Raw genomic sequence first — 27,115 nt, 5'->3', positions numbered from 1 at the left:
CTCCAGCTATACTCCAAGAAAGCAGATCAGAAGGATCCACAGCCGCTACCGCTAGGGGCTAGTGCGATCCAAGCAAGATGAACAGAAGGGGCTACCAGTAGCAACCGCTGCTCTGGTTAGCACCCCCAGACAGACAGAACGATTTCCTGACGCCCACCATTGGTGACAGGACAATCGCAGCAGAGAGGCAAAACAGACAAAACAGATAACAATCTAACTGCACTAGGGAAGCTGCCTAGTGCAGTCCCAAGAATTACTCTAAGATAACTTTAACAAGAAATAGCACGGCTGACCCTCTAGGAGTGTTTCAACAAACCATGAAGGGATGACCAGCAAAGGACTCTGGGAAAACATGACTTATATACTGCCAGTCTACAAAGGAGGCAGCTAGATGATTTGCATAACCAATGTATGCAAATTCCTCAGCAGCAGAGCAGATCAGAAACTTACAAAGGAAAGACAGGTCTCTCTTCCAGAGACCTGCAGCCCACAGACTAGAGGAATGGTCAAACAGCTGTCTGCCTGTGCAGCCAGCTGAGCGGATCATTACACTCTCCTTTTAGAACTCGCCCATCATAGTTTCAGCTCTGTCTAAGCTGTTACTGGGTCCTTTGATACTGTAAATAATATTCCTTGTCTTGTTACTTTCTAGTTCAGTTATCTTGTGTAGCTACGATTATATATTTCCCACGGGGACATATATACGTACTCCTTCTAGTGCAGAGAATTTGTATTGTTTTTATTGCCTAGTTAGTTCACTGTATTTTTCCAGATCTAGCTAGTCTCCCTTGCTTATGTTATATATTGGTTCATCGCCAATATATACATATTCTAGTCAGTGTTTTTTTATTTTCCTTGTATTCATGTTACGGTGATATATCAGTACCACTGATATATACATACTCGAACTGTTAATATCCTAGTCAGTTTTTAGCACGTTTCAGTAGGTTGCGCTTAACGTGATCACTCGTGCTTAGCTAGCATAGTCCTGCTCGTGCAAGGTAGCCATTGCTGCAGTTGCTATTGGTTACCTCACTCTAGTCTTAGCCTTGTTGTGTTGGGTGGTCAGAAAGTATGACCCTTCAGCATTACACAATGATTGTGTATGATCACTGCCAAACTGCCTCTGATGGAACAAGCTGAAAAGTTTTTAACCTTGGAACTATTTTCAGTGTGTGCAAAGTGATCTCCTCCATAGATTAGGGGTTTAATCTACAATTCTTCTGGTCTATCTTTGCACACACATGTTGGGGGAGGAGGGGGGGGGGGGAGTGCTGGCGTCCTCACAAGCTATTGCTTCAGGCGGCAAAAAGTCTAGAACTGGCTCTAGTCAGATTTTGAAATAGCCCATTTCTTAGTTCAGGATCCGTGGATACTGCAGATTTATTGATGATTTGTTTTTTTGTTGGACTGGTACAGAGGGGGGATTGTGGCTGTTTTTCATCAGTCAGAAACATGAAACCCTAAAGTAAAAAATGGATAATAATGCATAAAAATCTCATTTTATTAATGTAGAAATGAGGGATGGATATTTTAGGATGGATTTGTATTTTCTGTTTTTAAATTGACAAAAAAAATTGCATAGCCCTCCCCCCCTTTAAACTTTCTTTAACCCTTTGTGGATCACCTGCCATTCCTCACCTCCCGTTGTTTGTTGCTGCCTTCAGGACCTGCCAGGACCTTTTCCGCTGCTGCTGCCATCCACTTCTTATTGGGAGCCCCAGCAGAAGCATCTTTAAATGTCCCACTGGGGCTCACCATTTGTCCACTAGGTGGCCCAGTGAGAATCAGCCTGAGTTATATTCCTTAATGCTCCAACATCGCTCAGGTGATATTGGCAGTTGAATTTGCTGGTAAATTCTGAACAACGCGAAGTGATAAGAAGCTCGTATGTTTTGAGCTTCTTATCACCACCCCATGGGTCTATATGCAATTAACGTTTTCTCTTGAGTTTTCTCCTGGGAGATAATTTTTCATCTTATCTTTAAAGAGAACCCGAGGTGGGTTCTAAGAATGCTATCAGCACACGGAAGCTGGGTCTGCATATAATGCCCAGCCTCTGTTGCTATACTGCTGCCCCCCCCCCTCCCCCGCGCTCTGCTTGCCCCCCATAAACCAAACGCCGAGCTAGCAACACACAGCGTGTCACAGCTGGCTGTTTACCTTTGGAAGTGTCAGTCTCACCGCTCCCCCGCCTCCTCCATTGCACCGCTCCCCGCTTGGGATCACCTTGAGCTTGATCCCTTGACAAGGGATGTAAGGCCTGAAACATTGTGCTGGCCATTATGCTGTATTAAAACATATATCCCTAATAAAAGATGTTGTATATTTATCCTGCAAAGGTTGAGTCCTGTATGGAGGATGCTGCATTACTGAAAATCTGACAGGTCTGTCAGGTTTTGGGGTAATCCAGCTCCTCATGGGGTATTTTAAGTAATTTATTTGCAAACGCACTTACTGAACTGCAATTGCTTAGTCCAACTGCCAAAGTGGCATGAAAATGAGTAAGTAGGCTGGCTGAAAGCTTTGTATAGATAATATTCAGGGGGTGCTTTTCTAAGGAATAAAGGTAGTCCTGAGAATCTCCCATGAGAAGTTATTAAGAGGGTCAAAGCATAACAATGATAAGAAGTCAAGTGTTCCTTTTTACAAAAGCTTCTAGTTAAATAATATTATACCTCATCTGATTAATTTTTCTAAAATAAATAATTAAAAACTTCTACTTAATAATTCAATGCATTCACCTATACCAGAGAAAAAAACAACAACTTGAATTAAAGTAAGCAAGCCGGGCAACTGTCACTTTAAGTGCTTTAATATTTCTCCATGCCAAGTTCAAACCTTAAAGCATTGGTGCTGGGGTGCACAGGGTTCGGGTGACCAGGGTGAGTAGAAGGACGGCACTACAGCCGTTTTGCGCCCGCCTGGCGCTTGTTCACGTGCTTGTCCTTGTCCTTGGGCATCCCAGGGATTTTCGAGCCTGCAGATCGACACAGCCCATACCCATTCCCCCCGGGTCCCCCATTGACCAGTTTCTCCACCAGGTCGCTGCGGAAATGAAGGCGTTATGTTATGACCGAACTCCAAACAATTTGAGCGGGTCAGACAGGCCAGCCATTGCATGGCTGAAACAACGTTGCGACCTGGTGGTGAAGCAGGCAGACAAGGGGGGGAATGTGGTAATCATGTCAAGTGAGTTCTATGTGAGAGAATCTTGCAGACAGTTGAACAACACAGAGTATTATGTCAGGCTAGATGGGAACCCCACCTTCAAGTACCAGTCGACTCTGCATACTTTACTAAGGCGTGGAGTCGAGATGGGGTACATGTCACAGAGGCTTGCAGCGGATTTGCTCCCCCGGTTTCCCCGGTATCCTGTGTGGTACCACCTTCCCAAACTGCATAAGTCAGTAGAGAACCCCCCAGGAAGACCCATCGTCTCAGGGTGTGGTTCACTCACGGAATGTCTATCCCAGTTCCTGGACCATCTGCTACATCCCTTGCTCGTGGGGGTATTTGGCTGATACCCTGGACACGATCAAACTCGTGGAAAGTAAAACTTGGAAACCAGGCTGCAGACTAGCCACTATTGATGTGGAGAGCCTTTACAGCAGGATCCCCCACGAGGCGCGACTGAGGGCAGTCCGTAGGTTCCTGGACAGAACGAATAAGGATGATGGGTACAAGGACTTCCTATGTGAATGTTTAAGATTCATTCTTATGCATAATGCCTTTATGTTCGATGGAAGGTGGTACCACCAGGTTTCCGGGACGGCCATGGGGACCTCTGTGGCATGTACCTATGCTGGTTTGTTCCTAAGGGCTTGGGAGGAGGACCATGTTATGACCCCCAAAAATCCTTTTAGATCTTTCATCAAAGTCTGGGCTCGTTATGTGGACAATGTGCTGGTCATGTGGCAGGGGGGTACGGATGAATTCGGTGCCTTCATGGAGTTCCTCAATAATAACCAGGTGAACATGCGTTTCACCTCTGAGATCAATGACGGATCCATTAGCTTTCTTGATCTAAAAATTAAATCTGATGGGGCCAGGTTGGTGTGTGAGGGTTTCGGGAAGGCATCGGCTGTGAATTCCCTGTTACACAGGAACAGCTTTCATCTGGAACATGTCAAAACCTCCCTGCCATACGGCCAGTACTTGCGCCTGAGGAGGAATAACACAAGCCTGCATGATTTTGAGGCACAATCACAAGAGCTCACTTCAAGGTTAGAGGCAAGGAATTATGATAGACATCTCTTACAAAGAGCCCAGGATAGGGCTAGAAATAAAGATAGATCCTCCCTCCTCCGTAGGACCTATGAGCATAGTGAGAGGGGCCCCTTTACTTTGACCTTCGACTACACCTCTGTGTCAAACAAGTTGAAACAGATTGTGAAGAAGAATTGGGCAATAATAACAAGAGATCCGACTCTCCAGAGGGTCTTCCCTGACCCTCCCAGGTAAGCCTTCAGAAGGGCCCCAACATTGGGGGATGTCCTCACCCGGAGCGAGTTCCATTCACCCTCCAATTTTAATTGGTTGAGCAGTAGACGCCCAAAAGGAAATCACAAATGTGGCAAGTTTAAATATTGCCCCCAAATGTGGGAAGTAGTGTTGGGCGAACACCTGGATGTTCGGGTTCGGGCCGAACAGGCCGAACATGGGCCAGATGTTCGGCATGTTCGGCCCGAACCCCGAACTCAATGCAAGTCAATGGGGACCCGAACATGCCGCAATACGGCCCCCCTATGGGGTCGCAGGCATAAGGGGGGAGCATGCCCCGATCGTGGGGGGGGGGTCGGAAAGAACACTGTAAATTCATCAAATCAGGGAAGGGCTGCCCTCGGCTCATTGAGCACGTTAGAGGAACACATGGGGGCAACGTCGGATGCCTTAGGTTTGCTGGCCTTTTACACGTCAGCCCCTCGGGACGAGGGGGTGACCGTGATCGTGAACTCACCCATCGAGAATCACGGGTGATTTTGCGTACGGAGGCCATGGGTCCCCTGGGTCTCAATGACAGGCTGGAATTGGCCTGCTTTCTTGATTCTTAGTGTAGACATGTTTTTGGTAATTTCAAATATCCCAACATTGGCCTTTGTGAGGCTGTTAGTTCTTCTCCCCTCTTCTTTCTAACATTTTCCTTTCCCTTATCTTTGGGTACCCTAGTCTTGTATGTCTTTATCCCCTGACTGTGGTGGCTGTATCTACTCGCGGTGTTGGGTTCTGACCACGCTGCTCTCCGTGGTGATCCCTATATGGGGGGATTTGTGTTCATGGTTTTGAGACCTAGGCATCGCTCAGATCTCTTATTTGGGGGTGGCGCTCTGACGGCCATGGGCGTGGGATGTGGGAGGAGGACTATCCCCCAGGCCATGGAGAATGTTCCATTTGGCCAGTCTGGGCACCTGCGGAGACTCCTTTGGAGCATTCATTAGGTGGGCCAGTCTGGGGACCTGTGGAGACTCCTTTGGAGTAATCGTTAGGTAGGCCCAAGGGGGAACCCCTACCTGTAGGACGCTGTTTGTGGCACCCCGTTTGCATATGGGGTGTCGCTCTCGGACGTCTCGCGGCACCCTAATGCCCACTGCGGCCAGAGGAGGGGGAGGAGGGAGCAAGTATATACCTTTAGGGGACGGTTATGTGGTCCGTTTTTGTGGACTGGGCTTTCCCTGGTCACACTCCCTCCTGGTGGACCCCCGCAACTGCCTCTAATCACGTGGGTCTAGGTGGTCTGGCTGTCTGTACCCTGCCTCTCTGCATGCTATTCCTCCCCACTTGCTCCTTTCTAAGCTTGTTCTATTTAAAGTAATATTAGATAAATAGTCTTTACAAATACATGTCCAAGTAGGGACTGTGGTGGCATTGGATAACAATTGTAGGGGAAATATTTCCCTTGCAAGTCCTTTAGAGAATACGGAGTCCCCCTGGTTACTCAGGTGGGTTTTTATGGGGTCCCAAATGGGTTTTTTTTTAACAATGATTAATAATAAATATGTATTTTTTATGTTCACTTTCATGTGCGTTAATAATGAAATGGGGAAAAGCCATATTACGTGAGTCCAGTAGTATATCTGAGTCATGGTACACGTTACTATCACGATCGCTTTGCAGTGGTATTGCAACCCAAGCAGTTCTGATGTCATTACATGCATTTACTTGCATAGTTTGGTTTGCACTTAAACTAGTTGCTGATTCCATCTGCAGTCGCTCTGAAGTTAATGACAGTTTAATATGCTTTTGTGTAAACAAACATTGTCTGCTGCAATGGAGGGGCAATCCCTTTCCTGCAGACTGCATATCATTGTCTGCCTTTTCCTGCTGTCAGCCTGTGATTAATTACCATTCACTTGTGTGGGAATCTGCATGTCTGCTCCCATTGGATGACCTCAGTATAAATAACTGCTTCCTGCAATACTCCATGGGCTACCATAGTCTCAGATTCTGTCTGTTACTCTGTGCGGCTCCCACCTCGTTCCTAGTCCGTGTGGACTGCGCTGACTCCTGCGAAGGGGTCAGCGAGTCCTCCTAGTTCTGCTCTTGTTTCTAGAAGTTGTTACTTTGCTTGTCCTGTGTCATATATTGGTTCATCGCCAATATATACGCATACTTGCACGTTTTGTTATTTTCCTTGTATTCGTGTTACGTTGATACATCAGTGTCGCTGATGTATACGTACACGAACTGTTTATATCCTGTGTTCAGTTAGTCAGCTTTCCAGCACGTTTTGGTAGTTTGCGCGTATCGTGATCACCCGTGCTGAGTTAGTTATCCTGCTCCTGGTTCTGTTTGTGGATTGCGTTCATCTCTGCGAAGAGATCGCGAATCCTTCTGAGTCCTGTTCCCTGTATTGCTCCAGTCCTAGTCAGTGTTCCTGCTTATGTCATATATCGGTTCATTGCCGATATATACATATGTTAGTCAGACGTTACAAATAGTTTCATTGATAGCTGTAATTGTAATACGCTAGGAAAACATACTTATTGTATATTTGTCTGTGTTACGTTCATCTATCTTGATCCTCCTATTTCCTGACTATCCTGTCCTGTCTTGTGAGGCACGCCATCGCTGCAACGCATTGGCTGCCTCATTCCAGTCTGTCTTGTTGTGGACGTTTGCTGTCACTAAGTAGTGGCTAGTTAGGCAAGCGTTCATACTGTCTACCTGTCCTGATCTCCTCAGTCCTGGTTTATGCGCTCAGCGCTACTTTGTGCTGAGACGTTATCACGAAAGTATTGTTTGTGGCTGTTCGGATCTGCACCGGCTCTGTGCGCCACAATCTCCTATTGGAGTCAGTCCTCTCCTCCACTAAACTGGGGATATCCTGATTCCTTGTGCTGGTGTGTGTACCTCCTTCACGTCAGCTTATGTGTTGTATGCTGACTGTGGAGAATACACCACCAAGCCTAACAGTTACAAAGTTTGTAGCTGCACGAGAATCACGTTACACAATGTTTATTATGAACAGTGTTGTCATTATGTTTAATGGGGAGTGAGTCCCAATGTTGTTTGTGTGTATTTTCCCATATGCACAACCTCGTGTGCGTTTAATTGCACTTTATGTCCAGCACTTTAAGAGTCACCATGTAATAGATTTGTCTACGATCACCTCATGTAGTATGTATGCTGTGTGCGCTTGCTAGTCAAGCGTACACAGCTCTTGATCACACTTCGCCGCTGGACGGCGATTTCCCGCCGCCTCACCCCTGACCTTCCTGTCACAGCTCCTTGGACTAATCACAAGCGCCGGAGGTGCGGCTTCAGAACTTTTTACAGGAAGCCGCGCGGCGCTGTCTTTGACAAGGACAAGCATGTGAACAAGCGCCAGGCGGGCGCGAAACGGCTGTAGGACAAGGACAAGCACGTGAACAAGCGCCAGGCGGGCACGAAACGGCTGTAGTGCCAGCCTTCCACTCACCCTGGTCACCCAAACCCTGTGTACCCAAGCACCAATGCTTTATGGTTTGAACTTTTTTTACTTGTCGAATGGATGTACGATGTGGCATGGAAAAATATTAAAGCACTTAAAGTGACAGTTGCCCGGCTTGCTTTGTTGTACTGAACTTCTGCTGACTGCTTCTGTTTTATATATCCATGGCACGTCCTTTTGCCTTTATCACATCATAGCCACAACACAGTGGTGCTTGGGGGCGAAGATTGCCTGGTTGCTAGATGCCCACGTAGGTCTGCATACTCCTCCTAAAGTACCAATCGAGTGCCGAGCTGTTACCGTCCTCTTTAGTGTGTTGATTTAAAGTAACATGTTCCAGTCCCATGGTCAGTTTTTACTATTTTTAGGATGAATTTGAGTTAAGTATTTTTCTCCAGTTGCTAAAGACAATAGCAATAATGATTGCGGGACTGGTACTTGACATACATCATTAAAAGAAACATCCCTTTTAGATCGAATATTCCCCAATTCATCTTAAACATTAGCAGCATTCAGACCATTCCCACCAGTCACTCTTCTAATCAATCCTCTCTAGATGGTTCCCATAGGAACAGCCCAATTTAAACAGCTCAATCCTGACGAGTCACAGTGAGAGTCACAATGAAACAAGGACTGTGCAGTACAGAATAAAAAAAAATTGTGCCAAAGTGCTTTCATTTTATTACTGACTGTCTTCCATCTCAGTAATTACTTAGTACAGAACATTTCCACAAATTTAAAAAAAAAAATGTTATCTGACTATGCAGCCTTTCCTCATTTAATGCTTAGCTTGTAAAGTAAACATTTTACCTTGCTTTTCATTCAGTCACTCTAGTTTAATCTACAATGGAATGATGTTTTTTATGACTTGATTTATGTAAGGATTCCCTGTATAGTGTATACATAACAGAAAAATAATGTTACATTAATAATACCAAAGGATACAACATACAATGTACTGTATATTGCTTTCTAGTGTTATGTGATTTCATTTTCCTTACATTACCATGTTTACAATGAGAATATTCTCACACAGTTACATTGCTTTCAGGTTCCTTTATTGTGATATATTCCATATGATAGTTCTTCATAATTCATTGTTTGGTTTGAAACAGGTGGGCTATGGTCTAAGTGAGGCTACAATTTGCCTGCTCTCCATTTTAAACTCCAGACATTTTTTCAATTTTGCAATGGATGGTTATCATCAGTGATAAAAGGAATGGAGGAGTTTTGTCCTGAGTATAAGTTTACAGAAGCATTGTGAGATGCATTTTGCTCTGTGGCGTCCATTTACCAATTTACAACACACACTGTCTCCCAACTTCCTTCCACTTCCACTTTTAGTCAGTGTAAAAATAGCCATCAATTCAAAAAAAGTAACAAAAAAAAATGGAAAAATGTATAAATTTATATAATGGATTAATGCATGCTCAATTAATATACTATACTTCTGAAAAAAAAGAGTGGGCTAACATTTAAATTACATACACTTCTTTCACCTTATGGATCATCGTGTCACCTTTGACTGTTTTCTCTTTCTATCACTGCCTTTTATAAACAATATTAAATATCATGTGTTTAGCTCTGCACATTAATATTTGATCAGCCTGTTGTAATGGCATTACAGAAGCTTCTCTGTGGTATGTCAGAACATATGCAGCCGTTTTCATTGGCCCATTTAAAGCTGTACAAATGTGTACAAAATTAACATAGCATTTGCATTAGCTTGAAATTATTAACATCACATTGACCATATTTAGCTAGATTGGGTGATTTCTATTTTTTATTGTTTACAAGTATGGGTAACAGTGAAAATGTAAACATAAGAAACATTTGAGTGAGTCATCCGCCCGCTGGATCGCTCAGAAACAGCCGTATCAGTCCGCTGACAGACTGTACACATGCTGGACTGTCGCTGGAACGCCCACCCAGCGGGAGGTGACGACGGACCCGTCGTTGCCTGCAGTCCGGCATGTGTACGGACCTATAGGATAGAAGGAGAGGAAGATAACTGTTTGAGTGGGGCCTAGAGCAGTGATGGCAAACCTTTTCGAGGCAGAGTGCCCAAACTGCGACCTAAAATCCACTCATTTATCACAGAGTGCCAACACGGCTATATATACAGAATCCTGTTATTTTAGTTTAAAAAAAATACAGCTCATACTTTAAAGGCCACACTACATTTAAAATTCAGCAATCACCACCACGTATGAAAAGCAGAAATGACCCTCGTATAAAAACTGCCACAATTACCCCCCACCCCCTCAGTGTTCTCCCCAGAGCGCCCAGCTGTTATTAGTGCAAGAATGACTTTCCTCCTCACTTGTAGAGGCTGTGCACAGCAAATGCCTCCTCACAGTACTTCCATTATGCAGAAATTATAAGTACTCGCCCTGTTACTGGCTGCAGTGTATTTGCATAATGCCTCCCTCTTGTCCTGCTCGCCGTAAGGGGCAGGGGGTTAAATGGAATAAATGCCAATGTTCAGACCATATTTACTGTCCCTCACCCAGAATACTGTGTTGCCCTGCGACTAGTGTGGATTAGTAGGGAGAGAGGTTAGGTAGCTGCCACTGGGAGGAAGGTAGGTAAAAAGATTAGGTAGCTGCTCTAGAAAAGGAGGGAGTTAAGGTAGGAAGATAAGGTAGCTGCTGTTGGGCAGGAGGATAGGTTGGGAGGTTAAGGGGGGGGGGGGAGCGTAGGTAGGAAGGTTAGGTAGCTGCAACTGGAAGTGAGGGTAGGTAGAGAGATTAGGTAGCTGCTGTATGACAGAAGGGAGGTAGATAAAGTAGTTGCAGCTGGGCAGGAGGATAGGTGGGCATGTTAAGTAGTTGCGGCTTGGGAAAAAAAGTGTAAGTAAGGAGGGAGGGTAGGTAGGCAGGTAGGGGGATTAGGTATATTCTGCAGGACAGGAGGGAGTGTAAGCAGCTAAGGTAGCTGTAGCTGGGTGGTAGGTAGGTAGCTGCAGCAGCAACGCAGTAGGGAGAATAGGCAGCTGTAGCTGGGAGGGCTGTATGGAAAGGTAGATAGTTACGATTTGGGTGGGAGGGACTGAGGTTAGGTAGCTGCACTTGGGTGGGCTCTATGGATGGTAGGTAGCTATGGCTGGGCAGGCATATGTAGGGTACAGTAAGTAGCTGCAGCAGGCAGGCTAGATACATGCTGCTGGGTGGGCGAGCGAATGGTAGGTAGGGAGGGAAGGTACTGTAGGTATATGCTGTTGCTGGGCGGGCATAGGAAGGGTAGGTAGCTGGACAGGAAGGTAGTACTGCTACGCAAGAGGGAGAGGGGGGGTGAGGGGGCAAAGTGTAGGTAGTTGCATACTTCTGCTTCTGGACAGGAAGGTAGTACTGCTACGCAGGAGGGGGGGGGGTAGTGAGAGAGAGCAGCAGGGTTGTGAGAGAGGGAGTTTAGTGAGAGACAGTGGGGGTAATGAGAGAGAGGGGAGGAAAATAGTGATAAGAAGACAAGAAGAGAGAGAGAGTTAAGAGAGAGAGAGAGAGAGAGAGAGAGAGAGAGAGAGAGAGAGAGAGAGAGAGAGAGAGAGAGAAGCATGCCGTCAGACTTTTTTTTTCAGCCACAGACTATCAGGGAACATCATAAAGCAGTGAATCACTCACTCCGCAGCCAAAAGCAATGACAGGTTCTCTTTCTCCTCCTAAACATTTCCAGAGCCAGGACCTCATAAAGATCTTGAAGGGAGATACACAGTCCTCTCCTCAACAGCGTGAGTGAAGGGGGCGGGGCGGCTGGACTAGTTCAATGGAGCATCTCTGCTTCTGTTCAGCCGGAACTATGAGTTAATTGTCGGGTGAGATGAATGCGCAGTGAGGAGGCAGGTGAACTATTTTCATCTGCCTGCCTCTCTGGGCTGTAAAAGATGAAAAGTTTCCGGATGGGATGGAAGTAAGGAGAAAATTTTGTTTCATAAAGCAGAACAAAAAAACAAAAAAACTTTAATACAGCAGTGGTGGCAGGCAGCGTGCCCACAGAGAGGGCTCAGAGTGCCACTTCCGGCACGCGTGCCATAGGTTAGCCACCACTGGCCTAGAGGAGTGTCACAGGGCTCACAGGTGACAAGCTAATGACCACTCTTTGCAGTACATAATGATTGAGGACTGGACACCAAAACTACAGCAAAAAATCAATGCCTATACACAGTACAAGTAAAAAAAAACCGCGCACAGATGAACCCCACAACAAACAAACAAACTAACTGACTAAAAATATAATACATCCTACTAATATAATAAATGGGAAAGTTTGGATGTTTGGATGTTTGTTACTCGATCATGCAAAAATGGCTGAACGGATTTAAATGAAATTTGGCACACACATAGTACACTACCTGGAATAAAGTATAGGATACTTTTTATTTCCATAACCAAAAAGGGGGCGGAGACAAATACAAATTTCAATGGAAAATGTAAACTGCAGCCATTCTTACACTGTTAATGGTAGGGTTCTCAAACTTTGCACAGTTGGTCGCTGGGTGACTGGGATTAATATTCAGAAAGGTGGGTGGAGTCTATAAAAGCCAATCAAAATTAACCTGTTGATTTTCAAGGGGAATATTTACATTGCTGCCATTCTTGCACTGTTAATGGCACAAGCCTCAAACCTGGTACAGGTGATCATTGGGTGACTAGGGTTCAATTTCAGAAAGGGGGTGGAGCCAAAAACAGCCAATTAAATTTGTTTCATTTCAATGCACATTATTGATGCCAAACACCGCAAAGATCACAAACTTGGTAATTGATTAATTGTGTGTTAGGGTTAGAAAAGTGGGCACAGCCAACACCAGCCAAATACATAAGCGGGCAATGCCGGGTCATAAGTGGGCGGAGACAAATATAAATTTTACTGGGAAAATGTAAACAGCAGCCATTCTTACACTGTTAATGGTAGGGTTCTCAAACTTTGCACAGTTGGTTACTGGGTGACTGATGTTAATATTCAGAAAAGTGGGTGGAGCCTACAAAAGGCAATAAAAATTACCTATTGATTTTTCAGGGGAATATTTCATTGCTACCATTCTTGCACTGTTAATGGCACAAGCCTCAAACCTGGTACAGTTGATCATTGGGTGACTGGGGTTTACATTTATAAAAGGAGGTGGAGCCACAAACAGCCAATATGATTTGTTTCATTTTAATGCAGGTTATTGATGCCAAAGACCGTCGGGCAATGCTGGGTCATCAGTAGGCGGAGACAAATGCAAATTTCACTGAGAAAATGTAAACTGCAGCAATTCTTACACTTTTAATGGTAGGGTTCTCAAACTTTGCACAATTGGTCACTGGGTGACTGGGATTAATATTCAGAGAAGTGGGTGGAGCCTACAAAAGCCAATCAAAATTCACGTATTGATTTTCAAGGAGAATATGTAATTGCTACCATTCTTGCACTGTTAATGGCACAAGCCTTAACCACTTGAGGACCCACCCTTTACCCCCCCTTAAGGACCAGCGCTGTTTGTTTGGATCTGTGCTGGGTGGGCTCTGCAGCCCCCAGCACAGATCCGCGGCCACACAGAGCGATCAGATCGCCCCCCTTTTTTCCCCACTAGGGGGATGATGTGCAGGGGGGGTCTGATCGCTCCTACCTGCAGGCATGTTGCGGGGGGGGCACCTCAAAGCCCCCCTCCGCGGCGACATTCTCCCCCCTCCCTCTCCTACCTGCTCCCCCGGGAGATCTGGGCTGCACAGGACGCTATCCGTCCTGTGCAGCCAGTGACAGGACGTCCCCTGTCACATGGCGGCGATCCCCGGCCGCTGATTGGCCGGGGATCGCCGATCTGCCTTACGGCGCTGCTGCGCAGCAGCGCCGTACAAATGTAAACAAAGCGGATTATTTCCGCTTGTGTTTACATTTAGCCTGCGAGCCGCCATCGGCGGCCCGCAGGCTATTCACGGAGCCCCCCGCCGTGAATTGACAGGAAGCAGCCGCTCGCACGAGCGGCTGCTTCCTGATTAATCAGCCTGCAGCTGGCGACGCAGTACTGCGTCGCTGGTCCTGCAGCTGCCACTTTGCCGACGCACGGTATAAGCGTGCGGTCGGCAAGTGGTTAAAGAGAATCTGTAACGTTAAAACGTCTCCTGGGGGGTACTCACCTCATGTGGGGGAAGCCTCAGGATCCTAATGAGGCTTCCCATGCCATCCTCCATCCCTCAGGAGTCTCGCTGCAGCCATCCGTACAGCGGTGACGTCAATATTTACCTTCCCGGCTCCTGCGCAGGCGCTCTGACGGCTCTGAAGTAGCGGAAATACCCGATGGCCATCGGGTCTGCTCTACTGTGCAGGCTCATGTCTCCAGCGCCTGCGCAGTAGAGCGGACCCGACTGAGATCGGAGCCGAAAGCAGCCACAGCGCCCCCGCTGGAGCCAGCAAAGGTAAATATTGAATTGACAGTCGGGTCTGTCGCCGGCTGTTCGGAGGGCTGCAGCAAGACCCCAATGGGACAGAGGACAGTGTGGGAAGCCTCATTAGGATCCCGAGGCTTCCCCCACCTGAGGTGAGTACCCCCCAGGGGATGTTTTTGATGTTACAGTGTCTCTTTAAACCTGGTACAGTTGGTCATTGGGTGACTGGGGTTCAAATTCAGACAAAGGGTTGGAGCCACAAACAGCCAATCAGATTTGTTTAATCTTAATGCAAATTATTGATGCCAAAGACCGCAAAGCTCACAAACTTGGTTATTGAGTAATTGTGTATTAGGGTTAGAAATAGTAGGTGGAGCCAACACCAGCCAAATACATACCTGAACAATGTTAGGAAATAAGTGGGTGGAGAAAAATATAAATTTCATTGCCCAAATGTAAACTGCAGCCATTCTTACACTGTTAATGGCAGGATTATCAAACTTTGCACAGTTAGTCACTGGGTGACTGGGATTAATACTCAGAAAAGTGGGTGGAGCCTAGAAAAGCCAATCAAAATCCACCTATCGATTTTTAAGGGGAATATTGAATTGCTGCCATTCTTGCACTGTTAATCACCTGTGCCTGGTATGGTTGGCCATAGGGTGATTGGGGTTCAAATTCAGAAAAGGGGTGGAGCCACATCCAATCAGATTAATTTTATTTCATTGCAAATTATTGATGCCAAAGACCAAAAAACTCACATACTTGGTCATTAAGTAATTGTGTGTTAGGGTTAGGAAAAGTGGGCAGAGCAAACACTAGCCAAACACATACCCGGGCAACCAGCTAGTACATAAATAAAAAATAAAAATTAAAAAAAAAAACAGTACAGTTTATGTGGGAAAGAAAAAAAGCATAGCAAAAGCGAGGATTAAACAGGATTAACTCAACAAAACAAATTCAGGATAGAGGTCAGGTACGGGGACCAGAACTCAGCAGCAAACACAGGGTTAAGACACTGAATATGCTAACACATTCTGAGTGGACGTATTAGCTCTTTTAAAGGAAGTGAACAGGTGCTATATGATTATGTCCAGACCAATGAATCACACCTGCTGGCCTGTGTGATATTTTAGTGCTCAGAGCTCCTTCTACCACGCATATCCTTGTACCACTAAAGCCAATAACAAAGCCAACACTTCCTCTGTGAATTTTAATGATTCATGAAACTATAAGAAAGCGTTTCGGGACAATGCAGGATACCTTTTTTTCAAGACAATCATGCTCAAAGACACACATCTAGAATAGTAAAATGCCACACCCACAGTACTCACTCATGACAATGTTATCAACAACTGATTACATTTGTTCTGACTACAAACTTGTTTGACCATCCCCTAACCTTCCCCCTGTCCCCCCCCCCCCTTTATTATCAATAGTGTCATAATAAAGGATACAGAATGGGGGGGGGGGGAGAAAAAAACAGAAAATGGGAAGAGATTTTCTCACTCCAGCTACAACCAACCAAGCCGACAGATATACAGCTTATCACTGATAAACGCCCTCCCACCACTCAAGCCAGTCTAGGTTCAAATTCCATGAAGGACTTCATCCTGCTTAGCCACTTGGCCAGATTTGCGGTGGCGGGGTTCCTAAACTTTTCGGCTATTAGTTTCCCTGTGACTAATGAGGACACAGATTATCATGAAATTCATTATGCGTAGGAGTTCTAAGCCTAAACAGAGCAGTCAACTTATAAAACGTGACATTTCGCTCATAATTGCTTTGGAGGAAGCCCTGAATATCCTGCCAGAGTTTTTGTATCTTTGGGCATGACCACTAGACCTGTGCAAATTCTCCAGAAATAGCTCCAGAGTGCCAGCAAATACTGTCATCCCTGGAGCTCCCTCTCCAACTCCCACCTGAGGCCAAATACCACCTCATTGTTATTTTATATTGTAAGAGTCAGAAAGCTGGAGATCATGGGAGACAGATAAAAGTGATGTCGCGAACATAAAGTTTTTGGTTCACAAATGCAAATTTGCAGCAAAAGTTTGAGAACTGCACGAACCACCAGATACTTCAATGAGCAGACAAGTTATAAAACCCATAGGGACTGTTTCTGGCCACAAAAGTAATGGAAAAGTGGTTTCAAGGGGCCTAGCACCTGGATGGTGGCATGCTGGAGGGGGATCCATGGCAAAAGTCCCACCAAAAATTACATGGCTAACGCAGAGTCATATTTTAATCTCTAAAGGGTAAAAATCACATTACATTCTTAAATTTGTGGCATTAAGTGCTTTAAAACTTCCGGCTTGTGTTCTCAACCTTTTTGACGTTGTGACAAATCACGCCAAATGCTCAGATCTCTGTGATACATCACATATGTTTAATAGAAAAAATACTATTAACCACGAATGAATGGAAAGAGTGCATTATCCTGAATACACTTAGCCGCCGCCCCCATTTAGAATGATAGCACAGCACTGACAATTTGCACCACGTGTTATAACCGCAGTGCGCCCCCCCAAAATGCCCTCAGACTCAGTATAGGTAGGTAGGTAGCCAGGTATAGGTGCCCCCAGTATAGGAAGTCAGGTGAAGGTCTTCATCCCCCCCCATAGGTAGCCAGGCGTATGTGCCTCCAGTATAGGTAGCCAGGTGTTGGAGCCTTCAGTAAAGGTAGCCAGCTATAGGTACCCTCAGTATAGGAAATCAGGTGTAGGTTCCCTCAGTATAGGCAAACAGCTATAGGCGCCCCCTTGGAAGCTGGCGCCCTGAGCAACGGCTCCGGTCGCTCATATCAAAGGCCGGCTATGTATGGAAGGTACTGTACCACTAGCAGCAGTGTACCTGTGTTTAACAACTAAAGTCAGTAGACACACAGAACTGCACTATAACAATAGAAAGAAAACCAATGTACCAGTTCTTGTAAGGGCTCTTGGGTGTTAAAAGGGCACTATGGTGAAAAATTTTAAAATGTAAAATATGTGCAAACATATACAAATAAGAAGTACGTTTGTTCCAGAGTAAAATGAGCCATAAATTACTTTTCTCCTATATTGCTGTCACTTACAGTGGGTTGTAGAAATCTGACAGAAGCAACAGGTTTTGAACTAGTCTATCTCTTCATGAGGGATTCTTAGGGATTTATTTATTTTCAAAAGCACTTCGTGAATGGAAGTTGCTCTGTCCAACTGCCAAAAAACTGTGCTACGAGCAGGGAAGCTCGCCAGCATCTTTGTATAAATACATTTTAAGGAATATCTTTATAAAGAATAAAAGCCTTGCTTAGAATCCTCTATGAAGAGATAGACTAGTCCAAAACCTGTCACTTCTGTCAGATTTATACTACCTACTGTAAGTGACAGCAACATAGGAGAAAAGTAATTCATGGCTCATTTTACTCTGGAAGAAATGTACTTCTTATTTGTCTATGTTTGCCCATATTTTAAATTTTACAATTGTTCGCTATAGTGCGCCTTTAACCACTTCTCGACCGCCTAACGCACAGGGGCGGGCGGGAAGTGGAGCCCTTAAGGACCGGCTCACCCACAGAGGCGGCGGTCCATTTAAGGGCATGGGTGGAGCGATCGCGTCATCCGTGACGCGATCCTCCGCCGGGATCGATGCACGGGCATTTTGTCTCCGCTCGCCGGCCACTTAGCAGAGCCGGCGAGCGGAGGAATCCGCAAAATCAACCAATCCTTGAGTATAAGGCACTTTGTTAGGTAAACAAAGTGCCTTATACGTGCTTCCTCCTCGCCTCGTGGTCTCATTGTTGCAGAGACCACCAGCGAGGAGGAAGCCTTTTGTGAGTTACCCTGCACACGTGTTTTGTTTGGCCTACAGCCCCCCTGATCTCCCACCCCAGGCCTCATACCCCCCCTGATCATCCCAGCAGACCCCTGCCAGCACCCTTGCACCCCTTTAAAACCCCCCACCCCCCACCTATCACTAACTTTAAACGCTATCCCCTGCGTTAGGTCCCTAACTGCCTCCTAGTCACCCCTGATCCCCCCCCCTACCTTTAGATCACCCCCACACCCCATCCCAGACTACCCCCCTGTATACTGTATACATCTGTATACAGCTACCTTACCCCCTGATCCCCCTTTGATCCCCCTCTGATCACCTGTCTATCACCTGTCCATCACCCCTCAGCACCCCCACCCATCAGAGCAGACCCTAACTGCCCCGCGGGGGTAACCGATCACCTGCCCAGGCCCTCGATTGCCCTCATACCCCCCTTCTGATTACATCCCCTGCTCTTTGTTTACATCTATCCTCCCCAGCAATCACTAACTGATCTTTGATCAGTAACCCCCTGTGTCTGCCTCTCATCAGATCAGGACTCAGTCTGCCCCGTGCGGGCTCCTGATCAACCCCCCACCCCCTCAAATCGCCCTCAGACCCCCCCCCCCCCCAATCACCATCCAAGTGCATTGTATTTGACTGTGCTGTGATTGTATCGATTGTGCTGCGCTTCTATTTGATTGTGCTGCGATTGTATTTGATTGTCCTGTGATCTGCTTCGATTGTCCCATGATTGTTTGATTGCCTCTGAGACCCCACTTCCCAACAACCCCCACCCCACCACCACCCCCTCCCCCACCCCCCATCTCCTTCCGAGTGCATCAGATTTGATTGTGCGGGGATTGGATTCGATTGTGCTGTAATTGTATTTGATTGTCCCGTGATCGGCTTCGATTGCCCCGTGATTGTTTGATTGCCTGAGACCGCACCCACACCCAACCCCACCCTCCCCCCATCACCTTCCGAGTGCATCAGATTTGATTGTGCTGTGATTGGATTCGATTGTGCTGTAATTGTATTTGATTGTCCCGTGATCGGCTTCGATTGCCCCGTGATTGTTTGATTGCCTGAGACCCCACTTCCCGCCACACCCAACCCCACCCTCCCCCCATCACCTTCCGAGTGCATCAGATTTGATTGTGCTGTGATTGGATTCGATTGTGCTGTAATTGTATTTGATTGTCCCATGATCGGCTTCGATTGCCCCGTGATTGTTTGATTGCCTGAGACCCCACTTCCCGCCACACCCAACCCCATCCTCCCCCCACCACACCCAACCCCACCCTCCCCCCCACCACCTCTAACCACCACCTTCCGAGTGCATCAGATTTGCTTGTGCTGTGATTGGAGTCGATTGTGCTGTAATTGTATTTGATTGTCCCGTGATTGTTTGATTGCCTCTGAGACCCCACTTCCCACCAACCCCAATACCTCTTAAATACTCCCCTTTTTGCTAGGTAGGTGCTCTTTTTTTCTGGGTAGTCTCGGAGGAAAACCCCATAAATTTAGCAATCCACAATGGCAAGAAGGGGGCTTTCCGATGACGAGGTATACAGGTACATGGACCAGTCGGATGAGTTCTTTTGGGAAGAATCATCCGTCGAATCTTCCGGGTCCGAATTTGAACCTGTAGAAAGCAGTGGTTCCCTGACCGAAAGTGATGACGAGGCTATAGTCCCGGCTAGAGCCAGGCATACCAGACCCTAAGTCGTTAGACCGCAGGTGGCGCAGGATCCGCCTCAAGGGCAGCAGGGTGGTGCTAGCACTGTTGATACTTTTCTTGGTGAGGCAGACACCAGCAGCGCAGCATCTCCTGGACTTGGTGCCAGTACTTCTGTAGACCCTGGCGAAGTGGTGAGCGTCAGCATGGAAGTTAAAACTGGTACGGTGGCAAGTGCAGTAGTACCCCTGTTGCAGCCACCAAGAAGAAGACGGGCCCGTAGTACCCATAGACTCCCAGAGGTGCTGGCACAACCAGATTGGCAATCCCCTGATTCCGCCGCACCCGTAGTGCCCCCTTTCACCACCCAGTCTGGAGTCCAGGTGGCGACAGCTCATCTAGGAACGGCCCTAGACTTTTTGCAGCTGTTCATCACCCAGGTTTTCTTGGACTTAATTGTGGTTGAGACCAACCGTAAAGCCACACAATTCATCACCGAGCACCCGGAGAGCATGTATGCCCAGCCTTTCGGGTGGAAACCAGTCCAAGTTTCCGACATTAAAATCTTTTTGGCCCTTATCCTTCACTTGGGACTAATGAAACAGAATGTATTGCAGGCGTATTGGTCTACGAACCCAGTACATCATGTTCCCTTGTAACCTGCTGCCATGTCCAGGACACGATTTGAGTCCATCCTGCGCTTCCTGCACTTCAACGACGACGAAGCCTGTCATGAAAAGGGCCACCCTGCTTATGACCGGCTCCACAAAATTCGGCCCCTCATAGACCACCTGTCATCAACATTTGCAGATGCTTATATCCCTGAACAGCACATCTGCGTAGACGAGTCCCTCTTACGCTTTACCGGGCGCCTTGGCATCAAACAGTACATCCCAAGCAAGCGCGCCCGGTATGGGGTGAAACTGTATAAGCTCTGTGAAAGGGCCACAGGCTATACATGTCGTTTTAGGGTCTATGAGGGAAAAGACTCAAAATTGGAGCCGGTCGGATGCCCTGACTACCTGGGAAGCAGTGGAAAGGTTGTGTGGGACTTGGTGTCACCCTTGTTCCAGAAGGGGTACCATCTTTTTGTGGACAATTATTACACAAGTGTGGCCCTCTTTCAGCACTTAAAGTTAGAAGGAATCCGATGCTGTGGCACTGCGCGGCCTAGTCGCCAGGGCTTCCCCCAATGGCTCGTTACCACCAGACTTGAACGGGGGCAGAGGGCCGCCTTGCGTACTGAAGACCTGCTCGCGGTGAAATGAAAGGACAAGAGGGACGTTTACTTTCTGTCCACCATTCACACAGACACGACAGTCCAAATTCAACTGGCATCTAAGGTCATTGAAAAGCCCCTTGTCGTCCACGAATATAATGTCAACATGGGAGGGGTGGACTTCAATGACCAGAGGTTAGCGCCCTATTTAATTACCCGGAAAACAAGACGCTGGTATAAGAAAGTGTCTTTTTATCTGATTCAATTGGCAGTTTATAACAGCTTTGTTCTCTACAGTAAGGCTGGGAGAACTGGATCTTTCCTCCAATTTCAGGAAGAGATCATTCTGGACATCCTGTATCCAGGAGGTGCCAGCCCCCCCCCCCCCAGATGCAACTAGCCGACTGCATGGAAGGCATTACGCCTATCAGCTTCCGTGTGCCCCAGGTCAACGCATCCGAAGAAAACGTTGCCGTGTCTGCAGCAGGGCTGGAACAAGGACTGACACCATTTATTATTGTCCCCGCTGTCCTGACCAGCCTGGCCTATGCGTAGGGCCGTGTTTTGAGAGGTACCACGAGCAGGTACACTATTAGAACCTAGGGAACTCCAGACACAGGAGTAGGCACACACTCAGTGGTCTTTCGCACATTGTCGCAGGGAGAGGAGAGGTAAGCTTGAAAACCAAACGGGTAAGCATAAAAGTCGGAAGAAGGATCGGTTTCCATGCTTGATATTGCTGATCTGTCCTGGGTTGGCGATATAAGACGGCATGTTTGAATTTCCCTTGAGTGTGGACACCCCCGGTTTATATGTGATTTGGGCCTATGATGATGCTTTAATGCCACACAGAGTCATCTCTATTGGCAGGCATATTGCTGTATCCTACAGGCATAATGCTGTATACTAAAGTTCTGAGGCCCAGTCACATAAGTTGGTGGCTCACGTTGAGTGCAGGGTGGCACGGGGTGTCTCTCTCCTGAGGTTATCACTGCCATTGATGTGGAGGAAGATCTGCCATTGATGTGGAGCAAGGTATGTTTCCCATTCATTTTTCCTTTCAGCCCAGAGTGCATTACTTGTATACCCAATATAAGGAGTATAGCAGAAACTCCTAATACTGGCCATACATGTAATGATTGCAGAGACCCTAAAATGCCAGGACAGACTCCACAAATGACCCCATTTTGGAAAGAGGACAACCTAAAGTATTATGTGAGGTGCACGGTGAGTTCATAAAAGATTTTAGTTTTTGTCACAAGTTTTTTTTTTTTTTTTAACAAAGTGTCATTTTCCGTTAACTTGTGACAAAAAATAAAATTTTCAATGACCTCACCATTCCCCTCATGGAATACCTTGTTGTGTATTCTTTCCAAAATGGGGTCATTTGTGGGGTTTGTTAACTGTCCTGGCAAGTGGGCGGGGTGCTAAATTTTGAGCACCCCTTTAAAGCCTAAAGGTACTCATTGGACTTTAGGCCCCTTAGCGCAGTTAGGGTGCAAAAAAGTGCCACACATGTGGTATCGCCGTACTCGGGAGAAGTAGTACAATGTGTTTTGGGGTGTATTTTTACACATACCCATGCTGGGTGGGAGAAATACCTCTGTAAATGGACAATTGTGTGTAAAAAAATCAAAAGATTGTCATTTACAGAGGTATTTCTCCCACCCAGCATGGGTATGTGTAAAAATACACCCCAAAACACATTGTACTACTTCTCCCGAGTACGGCGATACCACATGTGTTACACTTTTTTGCACCCTAACTGCGCTAAGGGGCCCAGAGTCCAATGAGTACCTTTAGGATTTCACAGGTCATTTTGAGAAATTTCGTTTCAAGACTACTCCTTACGGTTTAGGGCCCCTAAAATGCCAGGGCAGTATAGGAACCCCACAAATGACCCCATTTTAGAAAGAAGACACCCCAAGGTATTCCGTTAGTAGTATAGCGAGTTCATAGACGATTTTATTTTTTGTCACAAGTTAGCGGAAATTGATTTTAATTGTGTTTTTTCACAAAGTGTCATTTTCCGCTAACTTGTGACAAAAAATAAAATCTTCTATGAACTCACCATACTACTAACGGAATACCTTGGGGTGTCTTCTTTCTAAAATGGGGTCATTTGTGGGGTTCCTATACTGCCCTGGCATTTTAGGGGCCCTAAACCGTGAGGAGTAGTCTTGAAACGAAATTTCTCAAAATGACCTGTGAAATCCTAAAGGTACTCATTGGACTTTGGGCCCTTTAGCGCAGTTAGGGTGCAAAAAAGTGCCACACATGTGGTATCGCCGTACTCGGGAGAAGTAGTACAATGTGTTTTGGGGTGTATTTTTACACATACCCATGCTGGGTGGGAGAAATACCTCTGTAAATGACAATGTTTTGATTTTTTTACACACAATTGTCCATTTACAGAGGTATTTCTCCCACCCAGCATGGGTATGTGTAAAAATACACCCCAAAGTACGGCGATACCACATGTGTGGCACTTTTTTGCACCCTAACTGCGCTAAAGGGCCCAAAGTCCAATGAGTACCTTTAGGATTTCACAGGTCATTTTGAGAAATTTCGTTTCAAGACTACTCCTCACGGTTTAGGGCCCTTTGTGAAAAAAAGTTTCCATTTCTTCTAACTTGCGACAAAAAAAATTAAATCTGCCACGGACTCACCATGCCCCTCTCTGAATACCTTGAAGGGTCTACTTTCCAAAATAGGGTCATTTGTGGGGTGTGTTTACTGTCCTGACATTTTGGGGGGTGCTAAATTGTAAGCACCCCTGTAAAGCCTAAAGGTTTTTCACAAATTGTCATTTTCCGCTTACTTGTGACAAAAAATAATATCTTCTATGAACTCACTATGCCTCTCAGTGAATACTTTGGGATGTCTTCTTTCCAAAATGGGGTAATTTGGGGGGTATTTATACTATCCTGGAATTCTAGCCCCTCATGAAACATGACAGGGGGTCAGAAAAGTCATAGATGCTTGAAAATGGGAAAATTCACTTTTTGCACCATAGTTTGTAAACGCTATAACTTTTACCCAAACCAATAAATATACACTGAATGGGTTTTTTTTTATCCAAAACATGTTTGTCCACATTTTTCGCGCTGCATGTATACAGAAATTTTACTTTATTTGAAAAATGTCAGCACAGAAAGTTAAAAAAATCATTTTTTTTGCCAAAATTCATGTCTTTTTTGATGAATATAATAAAAAGTAAAAATCGCAGGAGCAATCAAATAGCACCAAAAGAAAGCTTTATTAGTGACAATAAAAGGAGCCAAAATTCATTTGTGGTAGGTTGTATGAGCGAGCAATAAACCGTGAAAGCTGCAGTGGTCTGAATGGAAAAAAAGTGGCCGGTCCTTAAGGGGTAGAAAGCCCTAGGTCCTCAAGTGGTTAAAGGGACTCCGAGCAGTGCAGAAACTATGGAAATATGCAAATCATTTTAAAGCTCTCTTTCTCCTCTTTCCAATGGTATATAAACCGCCGCAGTACGCCTTTTAGTTTTTGCTATTTTCGCGATTGAAATTGCTGCGGCCGCGATTTCAATCACGAAAATAGAGAAAACTAAAAGGTGTAGGGCGACGATTTAGGTGTCGCCAGAAAGAGGAGAAAGAGAGCTTTAAAATGATATCCATCTTTCCATAGTTACTTGTATTACACAGGACGACACTTTCCCCAGTGCCAGCAGCTCCATTCAGCAGAATGGAGCTGCTGACTTTAGGAAAAAGTCGCCCTGTGTAATACAATGTAACTATGGAAAGATGAATATCATTTTAAAGCTCTCTTTCTCCTCTTTCTGGCGACACCTAAATCATCGCCCTACGCCTTTTAGTTTTCTCTATTTTCGTGATTGAAATCGCAGCCGCTGCAATTTCAATCACGAACACAGCGAAAACTAAAAGGCGTAGGGCGTGGTTTATACATCATTGGAAAGAGGAGAAAGAGAGCTTTAAAATGATATGCATATTTCCATAGTTTCTGCACTGCTCGGAGTCCCTTTAAGGCACGATGTACTAGCAGCAAGAAACTCCACTGGGTACACAGAACAGAGACCTAACTACCACTATCCCTATTAGCAGCACTGCTCTTTCCCTACGCTCCTTTACAGCAGCCACAGACAGAGTCTAAAATGGCTACTGTGCTGGCATTTTTTATAAGGCGATTGGCTGCCATGTGCCTGTTGACTCTGGGGGTAAGGGGTCAAAGTTTGGCTCCATGATGATGGCAAACAGGCCATGTGTTCCCCTGCCAACGTGTTCTTCACTGGGAACTGTCAATTAACATCAGGCCTAGGTTCCAGACAGCAGTCGTGCAGCCCACATTGTGTCCAAAGTGCAAAGTGCCACGTGCAAAGTGCCAAGTGCAAACACGTGCAAAGTGCAAACTGCCATGTGCAAAGTGCAAAGTGCCATGTGCAAACACGTGCAAAGTGCAAAGTGCCACGTGCAAAGTGCAAGGTGCCATGTGCAAAGTGCAAAGTGCAAACACGTGCAAAGTGCAAAGTGCCACATGCAAACTTTGCACGTATTTGCACATGGCACTTTGCACGTGTTTGCACATGGCAGCCAGCAGCTTGCCTGGTGTGTGCACAGCACACATACAGACACATAGCAGCTGCAGCAGCACTGCAGCACACACTCTAACTGTCACACTATGAGACATCAATCAAGCTAATTAATGATTTAACTATAGAGTAGTGAAGGGGTTAATCAATGAACAGCTTTAGGTTTATAACTGTGTACAGCCCTTTGTAGGCCACCAGCACTGGAGCATGTCTCTCAGTGTGCATTCAGCAAGCCAGGACGATCTGTCTCATCATAGCAGCCCTCCTTAATATACAGGGGGGCTGGCCAGTGTTCCTTTCTGTGATTGGGTGCCAGGGCTTAGGCTGGGAGGCCTCTGATTGGCTCAATGAGGTCAGGTGGTGCTGGCCAGGGTTCACTTCTGTGATTGGTTGCTAAGGCTTCTGCTGGGAGCCCTCTGATTGGCTCCAAAACATCATCTCCTTAGTTACAGTATTTCTGATCCGGATACCCTCAGATATTCATGGATATTCGGATTATGCGCCCAACTATCCGCAGATAGCAATCCGGATTTGGGCCCAGCTATCTGGAATCCGAATCCAGTCAGATAGCCCCCAAAAGTTCGATATTCGGGTTACCCTGATATCCGGAATCCGGATGAGCACCCCTGGTTGCAACTTCAAGTGCGCTCTTAATTACACTCGGAATTTCAACTACGAGTAGTAATTACAGCTTTGAGTGCATTATGGAAGTGCATTGTTTTGAAGCAGTGGATGAATGTCATTAGCAACCAATAGGAATGAGCTGAGCTCCCTCCCTATATAAGGCTGACACCATCTTGGAGCATAATAGTAGCAGTAGAGTATTGTACCATGTTAAAGGAGTTCTTTCGCGTCAAGGACAGTCGATGGAGCATAAAATAGCCAATCAAATTTCAGCCATTCATTTAAAATGGGCAAATGTAAACTGCAGCCATTCTTCCACTGTTAACGGCAGGGATCTCAAATTTGGCACAGTTTGTCACTGGGTGACTGGGATTAATATTCAGGAAAGTGGGTGGGGCCTGTAACAGCCAATCGGAACTTACTTATTGATTTTCAATGGGAATATTTTACATTTCTGCCATTTCTACACTGTTAATGGCAGAGGCCTCAAACTTGGTATAGTCGCTTATTGGGTGACTGAGGTCCAAATCTACAAAAGGGGAAGAGCCAAAAACAAGCCAATCAGATGTTTCATTTCAATGGGAAAATTTAAATTATTGATGCCAAGGACCCCGAGCTCACAAACTTTGTAATTGAATGACTGTTTATAAGGGTTGGAAAAAGTGGGCGGAGTCAACAACAACCAAATACATTCCTGGGCAACACCAGGTTATTGGCTAGTGTATATATCTTTTTTCTAGTTCAAATAATGCATGTATGCACATCGATTGCAGACATAATTACTACTCATAATTCCGATCGTAATCATAGTTATGGAAACTATGACGTAGCAACCATAGTTGTAATTGACCGCTGCAATCATCCCTAGTTATAGGCAAGCCTTGGCTGCCTTCAAATAAACTGAAATAGCCTGTTGCATTAGGAGAACCAGGTC

This window comes from Hyperolius riggenbachi, chromosome 2 (genome assembly GCF_040937935.1).
Source record: "Hyperolius riggenbachi isolate aHypRig1 chromosome 2, aHypRig1.pri, whole genome shotgun sequence".
NCBI classification, from domain to species: Eukaryota; Metazoa; Chordata; class Amphibia; order Anura; family Hyperoliidae; genus Hyperolius; species Hyperolius riggenbachi.
Note: the sequence above shows the minus strand (reverse complement) of the source record.